At 39.8% G+C, this 15784-nt stretch overlaps 1 pseudogene across 1 annotated transcript in view; it reads right to left on the bottom strand.

The window, feature by feature from the left end:
- The window catches only part of LOC309601526 (dymeclin-like), a 233992-nt pseudogene that overhangs the window by 175124 nt on the left and 43084 nt on the right, over positions 1 to 15784 (bottom strand). The window lies entirely within an intron of this gene.

Genomic DNA, 15784 nt, shown 5'->3' with positions numbered 1-15784 from the left:
CAAAAACAGATATGAAGCCTTAACAGCTGAGGACACCCGTGAGCAAGGCCTGCAAAGCCTTCCCTTCCCCCTGCAAGGGAAAACTGTACCAGCAACACACAGTGGACACCGTAAAAAGAAACGACGAGTGCTCGTAGTGGGTGACTCTCTGTTGAAGGGTACTGAGGCACCCATCTGCCGACCTGACAGGGAGTCACGAGAGGTATGCTGCCTTCCAGGAGCTAAGGTTCGAGACGGGTGCCACAACTCATCAAGAAAACAGATTATTATCCGTTGTTACTATTTTATGTAGGCATGAACGACACTGAAAGCCGAAACCTGGGTAAAATCAAGGAAGACTTTCAAGCCCTGGGGGAGCAAGTGAAAAACATTGGTGGCCAGGTTATCTTTTCCTCCATCTTGCCAGTTCGAGGGAAGGGGGTAGCCAGAAATAGGCGCATAATGCATATCAACTCCTGGCTACGTGGCTGGTGCCGTCGTGAGGGTTTTGGCTTTTACGACAGTGAGGCATTCTTCGATGACTATAACATGCTAGGGAGGGATGGAATCCATCTGCCTAGAAGGGGCAAGGGAATCTTCAGCAACATGCTGGCTAACTTGGTGAGGCGGGCTTTAAACTGAAGGACTCGGAGGGTGGGGTCCAAAACAGAAATGCTCATGCCACCACATCCAACTGGGGAGTAAGTCAGGCCAACCAGAGCGGCGACGGGTGTTCCTTAGCTGTCTCCCAAGATGTGTACCAGAGGAGCAACCACCTCGAGTGTCTTCTGGTCAACAGAACCTGGTTCTCATAGGCGACTTCAACTACCCAGACATTTGCTGGAAGAACAATACAGCAGCTCGCATGTCATCCATCGAGTTCCTGGAATGCGTAGAGGACTGTTTCCTCTTACAAATGTTAGATGGGCCAACCAGGAAGGAGGCACTGCTGGACCTGCTATTCACAAACCAAGAAAACCTGCTTTGTAACATCTCGGTCAGTAACAACCTTGGCTGCAGTGATCACAATATTGTGGAGTTCGGGATCCGGCTGAGCATGCTGAAGGTTAGCACCAAGACAAGGGTTCTAGATTTTAGAAGAGCAAACTTCAGCTCGCTCAGAGCTCAGTTGGGAGGGATTCCGTGGGAAGCCTCCATGGAGGATAAAGGAGCCAGCGAGTGCTGGGAGTCCTTCAAGAATGCTCTCTTGGAAGCACAAAACCAGTTTATCCCCTATAAAAGAAAGGGAAGGAAGCGGAGCAAGAGGCCCCCTTGGCTCAACCACGAGCTCCTGGGTCTGCTTAAAACCAAAAGAGATGCGTACCAGAGATGGAGAAGTGGAACGTTATCCACTGAGAACTACAAGGACATTGCCAGAGTGTGCAGAGATGCAGTTAGAAAGGCAAAAGCTCAGCTTGATTTGGAACTGGCCAGAGACGTCAAAAATAACGAGAAAGGCTTCTTCCAGTATGTAAGTTGCAAGCGGAAACAGAAGGAAAACATAGGCCCACTGTTAAACAGTAGAGGTGAATCAGTCACCAACAACGCTGAAAAGGCAGAGGTTCTCAACACTTTCTTCACCTCTGTCTTTACCAACACTGTTGGATCCCAGGCGTTGGGAACGAAAATCCAGGTTGATCCAAACATAGACCCACCATCAGTGAAGAAGGAGTCAGTATGTGAATTATTACAGGAGCTTGACCCCTACAAATCGATGGGCCCTGACGCCATCCACCCGAGGGTGTTGAGAGAGCTGGCTGATGTCATTGCGGGGCCACTCTCTATAATCTTCGAGAAGTCGTGGAGATCGGGGGATGTCCCAGAGGACTGGAGGAAGGCGAATGTTACCCCTATCTACAAGAAGGGCTCAAGGGAGGATCTGGGTAATCCCTTAAGTAAGCCCATCAGTCTTACTTCAATCCCCGGGAAAGTCATGGAACGGATCCTCCTGGGGGCCATCACGAGTCAAATGAAGCATGTGATGATTGGGAAAAGCCAACACAGCTTCACAAAAGGCAGATCGTGCCTGACAAATCTGGTGGCCTTCTATGATAAAGTGACCTGCTCGGTTGACATGGGGCGAGCGGTCGACGTTGTCTACTTGGACTTCTTCAAGGCTTTCGATACGATTCCCCACGGCCTCCTCCTGGAGAAACTGATGCGTTATGGCCTAGACAAGTGGTCTGTGCAGTGGGTGAGGAATTGGCTGACGGGCTGCACCCAAAGGGTGGTGGTAAATGGCTCTTTTTCAAACTGGCAACCCGTCACAGGTGGGGTCCCCCAAGGATCGATATTGGGCCCAACGCTATTCAATATCTTCATAAGCGGTCTGGATAACGGGATCAAGGTTAGCCTGATGAAGTTTGCAGGTGACACCAAAGTGAGTGGGGAAGTAGACACTCTGGAAGGGAGAGCCACCCTGCAGGAAGATCTGGATAGGCTGGAAGAGTGGGCTAACAAGAACCTTATGAAGTTTAACAAAAAGACAAGTGCAAGGTCTTGCACCTGGGAAAACATAATCCAGGAGTGCAGCTCAGACTGGGATCCACCTGGCTAGAGAGCACCTCCGTGGAAAGGGACCTGGGCGTCCTGGTGGACAGGAAGCTCAACATGAATGAACAGTGTGCTGCTGCGGCCAAGAAGGCCAATAGGATGCTGGGTTGCATCAACAAGGGCATCACCAGCAGAGATAAAGAAGTCATTATCCCTCTCTACTCGGCGCTTCTCAGGCCACACCTGGAATACTGTGTACAGTTCTGGTCCCCGTTACACAAAAAAGATGTGGACAGGCTGGAGGGGGTCCAGAGAAGGGCCACCAAGATGATCAAGGGTCTGGGAAGCCTGCCATGTGAGGATAGGCTGAGAGAGCTGGGCTTGTTCAGCCTTGAGAAAAGGAGGCTTAGAGGTGATCTCATCACCATGTACCAGTACTTAAAGGGGAGCTACAAAGAAGATGGAGACTCCCTTTTTACAAGGAGTCACATAGTGAGGACAAGGGGTAATGGGTACAAGTTACTCCCAGGGAGATTCCGATTGGACACAAGAAGAAAATTTTTCACAATGAGAACAGTCAATCATTGGAATAATCTCCCCAGGGAAGTGGTTGACTCCACTACGCTGAACATGTTTAAGACTCAGCTGGACATGGTGCTGGGCCATCTCGTCTAGACTGTGCAAATTCTTGCCTAGAAAGGTTGGACCAGATGATCCTCGAGGTCCCTTCCAACCTGGTATTCTATGATTCTATGAAATATAAGCTATTAAGGCTCAATTCATAAGTCAGCAGTGAGTTACATGGATAAACCTGAAGCCAAAATTAAAATTGTTTTGGCTTGCATAATTTTTCTAGCAATACTTTTATATTTTTATATTATCTACATTTTATATATCTACATTTATTTTCATATATTTACATGTATTTTATATTTATATAACATTTTCTTTGTTTATATTTACCTAACAAATTATTCTGATATAAAATTTATGCGTATTTTAATTTTTATCTCTCTAGGTATTTTGATACCTACAAGATGTGTGTGTATGTATATTTATATAGTATAAAAATATATATGACCTAGTATATTATAAAAATGTATTTATGTTTATATATTTTATATATGGTTACTATATTTTATATATATTATATCATTTTTCTATTGTATAAATACATACACACACAAAACTAGAGGGTATCAAACAACTGTCAACTGGTGTGGTGCCTAGAAACATCTCCCATTCTTGGCAGAATTAATTTGACCCAGATTTTCCTTCCGAAGTAAACTGCTAAAACCTCCCACAGTACTACTTTCCCTTCTCTTTCAGACAAGGAGAAAAAAAAAAAAAAAAAATAAAAAAAATCTTTGCTCAAGGTCATGATCCGATTTTCTTACTAAAAACCAAAACCCTCACCAAGCTCCCACATAGATATTTCCACAAGCATACTTAATTGAAGTCCATTAGCTATAAAACATTCAGAGGATTCTTCCAGTTTCCAAGTATCTTATCAAAGTGGAATTAATTTTGCTAGTTAGCAAGTTCAGCATTGACATAGCATTTACCCAAAAGATTAAGAAACAGGTAAGAAAACAGGCTCAGCTTATGAATTGCTTGTAGACAGCAGTAAATCAACTTAAAGTCACCGCATTAAGGGCTCAGAGAGGATGTATACCAGATATTAGAGGCCCTGAACAAAAAAGCACCGTGACTCAACTACAGAGGAAGGAGACTATTAAATGTAAAAAGATTAAGTCTTTTCCAAATCAGGAAAGAAAAAGGTACACAAGCTTTAGCAAGTTCAATGCTAAACCATATCGAGTCAAGCCAAAAAATAACTTAGGAACAGCTTGCTAAAGGTATAAAAATTAACAGTAAAAGCATTTTTGAACAATCTGAAGTAGACAGCTCCTCAGAGAGGCCAAAAGTGATGGAGGCATTAAGGGAGCACTCTGAGAAGGTAAGGCTCTAGCAGATGAACTAAATGAAGTATGTTGGGTGCATTTTCCAATGCACTCTAGATACATCATCATCAGATCTGATGCAAGACCAGTGGAAGGAGCAACTGATGTGGTGTTCCTGCTCAGACTCTTTTGGCAACAGGTCATCTTCAATTAGATTAAGGCTCAACAGGAGGCTGCCTTTGGAGAAATAGTCTTCAAATGAAGGGTCAGGAGAAGATTTAAGAAGAAATTCAGAATAGCCACAAATCATCAAGACCAGAGTGCTCACCTGGTAGTGCTAAAGTAACTCTACTATAAAACCCTTAAACAGAATGAGTGTTAATAGAGAAGCATAAGCTGGTAACTGCAACATCAATCTGTGAAGAGCTCCTTTGGATGCAGGACACATCTCTGTACCTTCACTGTAGGCAATGTATAAGCAGAGCAGTGACTACAACCAAGAGACACATGGATAAATTACGATTTTTGGATAAGATTAAAATAAGGCTCTTACAAAAGCCGCACTGACTCTTCCCATTTGCTTAACATTTCTCCATATGTTTATCTCACAGACCTTTCAAAACTTTTTGAAGGAGTCAACAAACAGGAGTAAGAGCAATCTAGTTGATACAGAGCGCGTGTCAACAGGGTTTTTAATACAGCTTCAACCAAAACCAGCAGCCCCTTCCCTTTGCATGTTTCTTCCCACTTTCTGTACCCTTCTAAAAAAATCCAAACCAATATTTGTGTAGTCACACAGGAAAATTAATTTCTTTTGCCAAGTTGAGGGGAAGGACAATTTTCAACTAGCTCAATTCTCTGCGACAGTTCACCATGTAGCCACACAAATGCAAATATGAGCAAAAACAGAGAGGCAGAAACACACAAGCAAAAGCGGTAGCATGTAGTTTGAGCTTCTTTCAACAGCAGCTCATACTTCTGTTGGATTGAAAGTGAATGTGGAATTGCACCCACTACAACTGGATTTCTAAGAGACTTTTCTTTTTTAAATAAAATCAAACTTTTGAAAGAATAAGAAAAGCATTTGTAAGATTTAACAGGGACTAAATAAAACAAATAAATGTTCAGTTTACATAATGAAGGAAGATTATCTGTAGATTACCATACGGCTAACTGGGGTACTAACACCTCTGATTTTCCATACATATCTTGGAAACAAACAAAGCACTTGGGGGTTAAAATCTGAAGATACAAAAATCTAATGCAGATCAAATCTAAAATGATTAAGAGTCACAGAATAATCTCCTGATGGAATGCCAGCTAAGTACTAGGGTGATAAATGCAAGGTAGGACATATATACACATGGCAGGGTAAGAAAGCTAAGCTACGCATCATAGCAAATTCTAAATTAACTATTTCCATTCAAGAAAGAAATCTCAGAACCATTATGGATAATCCCCTGGAAAGTATCAGCTCAAACCTTACAGTCATCCAAAGGCAAAGTGATCCATGTTCAGATCTCTTGAGTACAACCATTCTTTCCCCCATGCCTCTTTGATTTGAGGCTAGTCAAAGTGAAAACACTGGAAGACATTTAGATGTTCTAATGGTGGGAGACAAACATAACTGAGTGGTGGAGGGAGGACAAACCACCACTCTTTAAGCCAGTGTCTCACCCACATAGTAGTCCACCCACCTAGACCATAACACCCCATTCAAAGATGCTATGGGAGACTATCACAAGCCTTAGTAAAGCCAGGTAGACAACTTCAACCACTCTTTCCTCATCCACAAGCTTTGTCATTTTACCATTGCAAAGGCAATGCAGTCGGCCAAGCACAATTTACTTTTCAGCCACCCGACTGCTGTAGCTAAACCAGCACCATTTCTACAGCTGGCTAGCATTGCTGCAATAGCATGCCAGACAAAGATTCAGAACTATATAATTTCATTTTTAAGACACGTGGCATTTTCAGATTGTCCCACAAGACTCAATATCCACATCGAGTGTTGATTCTCAGCATTTATCTGTATCTGGACTACAGAGCTTCAGCTGTATAACTAAAGCTATGCACATCTTTACTTTTTACTGTTCATATTCATTTCACGTCTAGGAATCCTCACCATAGATATAATTACAGCTAAGCCAAGCTTCTCTTGCCTGAGTTTATGCATTTAAGAAAAGCATAAGCAGCTATAGAAACACCTGCCTCCGCAATAAGGAATGCCCTGACATAGTTATTGCAGGAAAAGCCTCAGTTCTAACTCAAATACCTAAAATCAGTACGAAGTTGTGTAAACATGCCTTACATACTCGAGCAGAGGCTATGGACCTCATTAAATAGTTTTTAATCACCATTTGGTACAAGCCCAAAAGAGAAAAACAAAACACAGTACTGCTTTAATTAATATCCTTTAAACCAAACACAGCATTAATTTCTTTGAGGAAGATGTGAATCAAAGGACTCCAAAATACATTCAGAACAAATTTTTAAGCGAAAACGTACAATATATCAACTATTATGTCCCAAGCTTTTATTACCTCCCACACTTCTCACAGACATAAGAGTTTAATGATGACACCCACACGCAGGCATGATTATAATTTATGGATAGTGGACCACATTCAATTCTAGTTAAAAGCATTTGGCATTCTAGCAGATTATAAAAATCCCTTCCTATGCTTGAGAAAGGATACAATGACAATTTCCATAACAAACACCACACTTCATAAGGAATTATGTCTAGCATGACACCCACACTAACCAGAAAGAACTATAAGTTTTAATTTATACAGTCATCATTTCTTTTCAAAGTCTGCCTCCTAAGGAGGATAAAGTGGCAGGGAAAATGTCAGTTCTACACAACAGAGGGATTAATTTGTACATAAGGTGCAATAATTATAAGTATTTCAGGTTTCCATCTTTAGCAGTTTCCTTGTGCTTGTTTCAAGTATGTGCCAAACCCGCAGTGAAATTTCAATTTAAAACTGATTAACTGGAGAGCTCTAAATATATGCCGAAGCAAACTTTTACACAGTTTATGTGCTTTATGAATTGACTGCTGCAATTTGCAAATATGACAGTTCTTGACATACTAATAAGATGCTGAAATGACTTTAAAAATTACTTAAAATATTAGGGCACGCCATGAGTTTTAAGAGACTGTTGGTGGTTGTGGTGGGGAGAGAGAATGCAAAATGGGGAGGGGGAAGATGCTATTAAAAAGACAGGAAGAGAAACACTGTAACAGTGATTGAGAACACATTTCACACAAGGTTTGGGGTTTTTTTTCTTTTTCCAGTGAAAATACTAAGAAGCCAAATGGCAAAGATAAACGTTTTCTGTTTAGCAAGAACAAAAATTCCACAAGTAGCTACAAATTATGTGACAAATCATTAACCTGACTAGACAAGCTACATGGGACTACGTTTAAAACATTTTAGTTGACTGATCTAGAAATTAATTACTAGATTTTATTCTCTATATATTGTTCAAAATAAGTTTACCTAAACCTTAATTTCTGAGAGACTTTTACAAGTAGACAAAGTGCACCAAGGGAACAGAAAAACAGTGGAGGAAGAGACAAGACTCTTACAGTCTACTATTTGTTTTCTTCATATCACTTGATGCACTTATTTAGTAAACTTATACAGTCCTAGGAGAGCCAACATCAAACATAATGTATTTTCAATTCATGAAGCAGTACTAGCATAAATGGCAGATGCACTCAGACCAGCCACACTCGATAGTTTTCCCTGCATTTGTTCATTTTAGTGCTGCAATTAAATCACTCAGTTGCACCAAGGACTTTGTCTGTGATTGCTACAGCAGCTAGAAATTGTTTGTTTGGGAAACAGTACAACTATTGTAAAGCTTCAGTGTTTTAGAACTCGGGATAGGGAAAGTAAATAGATCTCAAAAAGGGGAAAGTTTATATAAATCTTCATAATAGGTAATTCTAACCAATACAGCAATTGTAGGAAAAAAGCAGTGACAGCAGCCATTGCAAGTTAAAAGTTTACAGAAAAATTAAAGAGAATGTTGGGCAAAAATAGGAATATGGCTAATGAGCACATTTTCCATCTATGCTAAGACTATTTCAGGACAACTTTCTTAATTGCAGAAATGTAAAATGCTGCACTTCCAATTGCATAAAGCCTTTACATAATAAGCAGTTCTCTAACCTAGATTACATGTAATTCCTGTCCAAGAACAACTATTACAAAAAATCAGAGGTTCTATAGCTCCTGTCCATCTCCCAGGCTGCTCTGACCCAGAAGCAACAAACACCACCTTGAAGACTATGTTGTCCAGCAAATTCCTAATTTAACTTTTAACAGAAATGACAGCACAAACAATCCCCAAACTGAAAACCAGAAGTAGTCAAGCAGGAAAAAAATGCCTGAAATCAGTAAAGATTTCTCCATAACAAAGTGAGATTATGTTTAAGCATGGTGGCAAACTCCATTCAATGATCACCAAACTATTATTCACGTTAGTGGAAACAGCAGGCCTACCTCTAGAAGTGGCAGTATGCAGATCTTAGATTTGATTTTGGGAGCAGATGCTCTAGATGCTGTTTGAGAGAGACCTTAGAAGACCAATGCTTCTTCTGAAAAATGTCAGTAGAAGAACACTTTGCATCCTCTCCCTTCTTGGTCACAGGCAAAAATAATTTAAAGAAGTTGAACAAAAGTCATCTTGATCGTTGTCTGATTACGGTCATCTGATTCATTCTACCAAATGTTTGGCACCAGGAAAACCCATGGATAATCTCAAGTAAGGTCAGACTTTGTAGCAATGGAGTCCCCTATTTATTCATGTATGGGAATGTGTCTGCTTGGAGTAGTGCCCAGACTTGCCATTATTCTCAGAGTCTGGACTAGTGCCCTGAGAAGCTCTGAAGTCAGCCACATGCATGTTTGGATGAAATGCAATCTCTCTCTGTCTTGGCTCTCTACATTGTGAAATGAAAAAGCAGTACCCACTTTAGCAGGATTAAGAGTGGTTTTGCTTTCATTCCCATTGCCAGAAGAATATCTTGGTCTAACAAGCCTACACAACCTCAACCAAGTATTAATTTCAATAAGTCCAAACTCATTGCTCAAAACACTTGATATCTCAAATTATCTGACTTTGTAAGCACAGGCTAACTAGCTGGTTGTCTTTATCGGATTATTAGGAAAAAGAATTTTTATTTTTACTTTTTCCTCCAGGACACTGCAGACAGAGTTGCAAGCAGCCGGTTCACTTTCTCTGATCAGCTGTTTGAAAAGCATGTTTGGGATCAATCCCTCCTGCCAGAATTTAGTATATATTCCATACCAGGACATACAGCTTCTTAGCAAATCCTCTGGATAAAGAGAATACATGTGTTTTTAGCAGTATACTTTTAGATTTAGAACAACTACTAGGTGGTGTTTCTGGTTAGATACATGCAGTTGTACAAATCATTTTTTGGGGTAGTCACTAGGTTTCAGAAGTGCAATGCCAAATTCTGTTGATCAGAGCTCTCACAGGCATTCCAGCTGCTGTGCCTGATTGCCACCCCCCGCAAGATCATAAACAATTTACTAATATATCCTAGCAAGTACCCTTTAAGCAATTTGTTGTTAAACTCATTACATTTTGAAAATTGCCTATTACTATTCTATTTTCCAGACATGTTTTTATAGCAGTTATTATATCTTAGAACCTCTGAAATTCTAAAAGAACAGTTTCCTGTATAGGTAAGTTGTCATGCACATCATATCTTGCTTGACCTTGCACTACAGAAACGCAATGGAGTTCCAAACATTGTACTTGGAAAACAAAATAATTATGACCTCTGTTTAGTAAAACTGTTTTCTTTAGACTTTTGTTCCATTTTCCACACTTCTCTAAGAAACAGCACTTAACAAGACCAAGTGTTCACAGTTGACTACAGAAATAGAAGTTCTTCATAGTATTATTTAAATATCTAGATATCAAGAAATTCTGAAATTGCATCTTAAGCTTTAAGCTCTTTCATCTGAAAGATGTCATGTCTCCAGCCACTTTTGGTCCTGAGGCTGTACATTTTATCACAATGTTCCCACCAGACATCAAGGTGCTCTGCACATGCTGTATCACATGACATACCTGGTCTATAACTGGAAGGCTACACCATCTTCCTTCTTCAAATGCTTAAACAGTGTGACTTGACATTTGTTCTAATTGTGGTTTTCTGATTGTTTTCAACATAACTGTTAAAAAAAAACCCATACTCCACCTGGTATACTAGGAAAAATGAAATGCTCCTATATTTCTTCCATCACTATAAACTACAGAGCATCATCAAGAAGTGTCCCTTCTTCCCTAAAAGCATTCAAGTACTTTTGCTAAAGCTGAAGAGTTGAAAGTTTAGGCCCTGATCTCAAAAGACTTCCACTGAAGCTACTGGGATGCTGCACAAGCACACGATGTCTCTGTGCATAACCACACCCCAGAATCAGCACCATATCCAGTTTTAAAGCCATAAATGCATGTCCTTTGCCATATAGAGCAATAGGAAGGCTTTTATACCACACATCCTAAAATTTGCCATTGTCATCATGTTTAATGGCAATCCTCAGGGTCTGTTCTCTTTCAAGAAAGAACTGCATAGCTTCTGATATGTTTACACAAGAACTTCAGAAGCAAAGTATTCGGAGAGTAATGAAAGACCAGCTTATGCAGTTGGAAAAAAGACAAGCCTTAGGCATGCAGCCTCTAGTTAAATTTCTGTTTAAAGAAATGACATGTTCTTTTGCCAGTCCAAATAAAAGTTTGTAAGCCTGATAACTATAATACAGGATTTTCCTTGAGAACACAGAGGAAAAAAATAGCTAAGACAGTTCTCATCAAATGATTCACTTCTCATATTCTACTGGCTAATCCTTCTCCCCACTTTTTTTGAATTTCACTTCACAAAGCAATGTATTCAGGCAGATATTACATGACTGGTACAGTAAGAACCAGTTGCAAAAGAGCTATTTCATGCCTGCAAAGTCCTAGTTCATTTAAGCCCTAATTCAGATCTGCTGAAAACTAGCTTGTTCTAAAGGCTCAATAGAATTTATAAATATGCCTTTTCCCAAGGGTTCAAACCTAGTTACATGACAGACATATCAGGGTTTCTAATGGTTAAATTTCTCTAATGTACAACTAGGGCTTACATACTGACAATACACTCCGAGTAGCAGAGTAGAGCAAATTCAGTTACTTAGAGCAGTTGAGGGTCCTGGCAGCCCCCCAGGCAGCCTCTCCTGAGCCTCAGCAACAGGAGGAAGGATGGGCACATGTCTGCATTTTGCAGGAGGAGGAGTTATAACAGGATTGTAAGAGAACTTCTCCATTTAATACAAAGAAAGGCAAGACTTCAGTTTCCCACTCTCCAATTCTCTAAGAGAAAGGAAGAAAACAAAACAAAAATCCCAAAGAAAATGAAAAGCAAACCCCTGTGTAAGCCGTGCCTGCTGCCCCTTCCTAAAACCCTTCAGCCACAGCACTAGCTGTGAGCATCCACCAAGACATCTCACTTGTGTAGATGCTGCCTGCTACAGACAGAAGTGACACAGGATGGTGATTACAGGTCTCATGGTGGAAAAAAAGATCTGATGCAGAACATCCTCTTGACAGCCCTGTGCATCCCATTATAATCGCCGTGTGTTCTAGGAATGATGTTTCTGATTAACGCCTGCACTTTTTAGGTGTACTCTTCACAAGATGTGAAATGCAAAATAAATCCGGGAAGCCAACCTTAAATAGCTTATTGAAGCCCTATTATTAAGTGCCAGCTGAAGCTGACCTGAGAAAGCCTACTGATATGTGTCTTTTACCCTCAAGCATCCTAAAGACTTGTACATTGCCCCAGACACATGTTAAAACTTGAAGTCCTACAATTGTTTAATACAGAAGACTCATGTATGCACATGGCAGAAATAAATGGACTTAAACGGTTTTTGAATGTTAACTGCAGCATTAAAATCATCTCACTTAATGTGAGGGTTTTGTGTCAACTAAGACCAATGGGAAAGTAAAAATTTTCAGTTCAGTCAGACTGAGACTACAGGTCTGTATATTTATCAGCTACAGATTCTCATAATGCTGAACAAAAATCCAAAATATTAGCAGGAATGCTAAGAAATTTAGTCTTTTAACAATTATTAGGAATTATTCCAGAGTTAGACTCATTCTGAAATTTTTCATTTAGACAGAAAACCTTGTCCTATTCCTGACCACAATTCTCTTATGAAACCTAGTTTCCAAATTTATTACCTACACTATTCAGCAGAAGAATGACGAGGTCTTAACTCTGCCATTATTAAGATCCACAACAGGAAGACAAGGTTTGGATCTCCGCCAAGGAAAATCTGTCCATTGAATTGCAGCAGTTCCCCCAATAACAGGCCACTCCAAACCTCACAAAATGCTCCAAAATGAGTGGGAAAGAGGGCGATGCTTGGCACAAAGGAAGAAATACTATCCAGAGACCGATTTAGAAAGGCCAAACACAAAAGCATTTCCTTAACATGCTAAATAAAAATAACGTGCAAAAGCTTGTCAGACCAACATGCTCTCCTTTTTGCATGAGCAAGCTCCTAATGATACTCCAACAAAGGAAGTTTGTTTACCATTAACTTCTTTGTATATGCATTCACATCAGGAATGCTTTTATGTCCACAACAGTAATTTACATATAGGCAAGAGCTTTCATGTCAGCCAGCCAAATCATAGCTGAGTTAAAGAGATATCAGAGAAGAATCTTCCTCCCTATATCTATTCTGCCTTCCCAGCTCCACACCATCCCCATTCCTTCTATCTTACAGGACAGAAACAGAAGATGGAAAGGACCAGAAGATAATATGGGAAACTCGTGCAATAAGGGATTTGCTTCTGTGCCCTCCTCTCCAGCCTCTCATCTATCTAGTCCTTCCCTTATGTTCCATGGTGAAAGAGATACAGCTATGAGTTTATAATGCTTAGTTTTATTAAACTCAAATATTTGTTGATGAAAGATTAAATGAATAAAGCTGTATTCCAGCTATGGTGCTGGTAACAGAATTTGTATTTCAGGATCTCAGTAGTATTCCCAGTAAAATGTTTAGAGAAATCTTCCTTTGGGAGCCAACATCTAAGTCTTTAAGCCCTCTCCTATGGTTAAATTCTTGGAAGCTGTGCCATCTGAAGATGGTTTGGGTAGCACACATACAGTATTACACTTCGCATACATCCCTGTGTTATCCCAACTGCAGTAACTGGTCTAATGAAAAATATTGCCTCTCTCTACAAACTTCCCTTTCCTAGATCATCATGACTATGCCACCAGGACAACTTTAAAGCTATTCTTGTAAGACTCAAAGACCTTCTCTTGTGGAAAGCTTCGGGAATGCCACCATATTACACTGTCATCAGCAAAGCATCCTTAGCACAGCAGACACCAGCAAAATGCCATTTCTTCCCACGTGCTCTAGCCCTTCACCCACAACAAGGGGGGGGGGGGGGCAGAGAGAGCACGTAGAATGATCAGGGTGAAACTTTGTCATTAAGTCTGTCCTAATGTGGCTGCACCCTCCCAGCCAGCAGCCCAGCATGCACAAAAGCAGCACATCACTTAGGTCTGAGCCTTGTCCCACCACCTGTGACAGTTACAGCCATCAACCAGACATCAACTGACATAGCTTGGCAGCAGCACGGCTCTGGACTGGGTGCAAATTCGAAATCCAAATAAAAATCAAATTACTGAGAAGCAAGCAAAAATTCACACTTTCCTATAAGGATAATAATTGAATTTCCATGTAATACAGAAATTTATTTTTCAATAATGGAAATCCATTCTTTTCACCAGGATGTCTATTCTTAGGTGCCACATTCTTTTCTTGTTAATAGTATTTTTCTTTCCCCAAAGTGAGTCACTCTGGAAAATGCCACTCACTTCAAAGAAAAATTGACAAACAAACCCAACTGCCATGAAAATTAATGTTCACTGCTCTATACTACAACTACCACATACCGATAACTTAAGCTTCAATCAGAAAAGTTAAGTTCCAAATTACTCAACAATAGTAACTGGCTTCAGGACAAGGAAATAAAATTTAAATCTGCAACTGTTAAAATAGTTTCTACTAATACACTGCTAAGCACATGATCTGTTTGGCTTTGCTCTAATTTGGCTAGGAAGTCTTTCACAGAAAGAAGGAAAATGTTTTTGATGGCTTGTTCAAAAGGAAAAATAGCTATTTATCAGGTTATGTAAAAATCTCATACTTGTGTTGGAAACTAGTTTGGCAGAACACATTTAATTGCCATTGGCTCTTCTAGAACATTAAGTAAAAAATAACTATGTTATAATCGCATTAAGGGTTTGTCTTTGTTGGTTTAAGACAAAGACTTTAGTCAAAAGCCTCATTAAATCTTAGATCATTCTTTGCAAAGCTTAGCTCCTCCATGGGTCTACAAAAACAAGGAAGTACAGCTATAATCCTTAGAAATAAAAGAAAGATGGAAAGACTTCCAAGATTTTTTTATGCTCAAACGTAAAGAGGAACATTTTCTCTCTCAAACAAAAATTGTTCATTAGAAACTATAGGTGTTGAAGTGAAATTATTTGTGAAATCAACCCTCAAAATCAGAGTCAAACACTTCAGTCCATATAGGCAATATTGTAAATATGTGCTTTTAAGTACATATCCAACAAGGCTCAAGAGAAAACATACTATGAGCCACATCCAGATGGAGTGTGGCTCCAGCAAGGTTGTACTACCTCAAAATTACAAAATTCTTTACAGCTAAGATTTTCATAGTATGTCCACTTATCCTCCAAAATATTTTTGTCTCACACTATGCAAATTCAATGTACTCTTTGCATACTGACTACAATTAGAAAAATGCACTACACAACTGAATTAAAAACAATGTTGCATAGGAAAATAAAAATTAGTTTTATGATCCGAGTCAAGGCTTAAAGTTTCTGTATGAATCTGCAAGACTGCCATTTTGAACTACAGTTGCCCTAACGCACACAAATATTTTCATTACAGATTAACTAGATTCAAGTGTTCATCTGATTTTGAGTTTTGGCACCAGTGAAAGTTTTGCTTTTGTAATACACTTAAATTTTGCTTAATTTCCCTTAGAGCCCCTGCAAAACCTATTACAGCCATCATATCCTAAAAGCACAGTATTCCTTTGCACCATGTATATTCACCAGCCAGAATGACACCTTTTCACTTGCATTAATGACTTCATTAACAAGTTAGTTAATTATCCACTGCCTTCTGGACAGGTTCTAAGAGTTGGCAAGACAGGTACCACTTCCTGCAAGGAACATTCTTGTCTCACAAGTATCAGTATTAAATAAGAGTTCATCTGCAAGCTCTTTATGTAAACTTTTTTATATTTAAGTG

Source organism: Platalea leucorodia (assembly GCF_965183815.1).
Source record: "Platalea leucorodia genome assembly, chromosome: W".
Classification (NCBI taxonomy): Eukaryota; Metazoa; Chordata; class Aves; order Pelecaniformes; family Threskiornithidae; genus Platalea; species Platalea leucorodia.
Note: the sequence above shows the minus strand (reverse complement) of the source record. Positions and strands in the feature narration are given on the sequence as shown.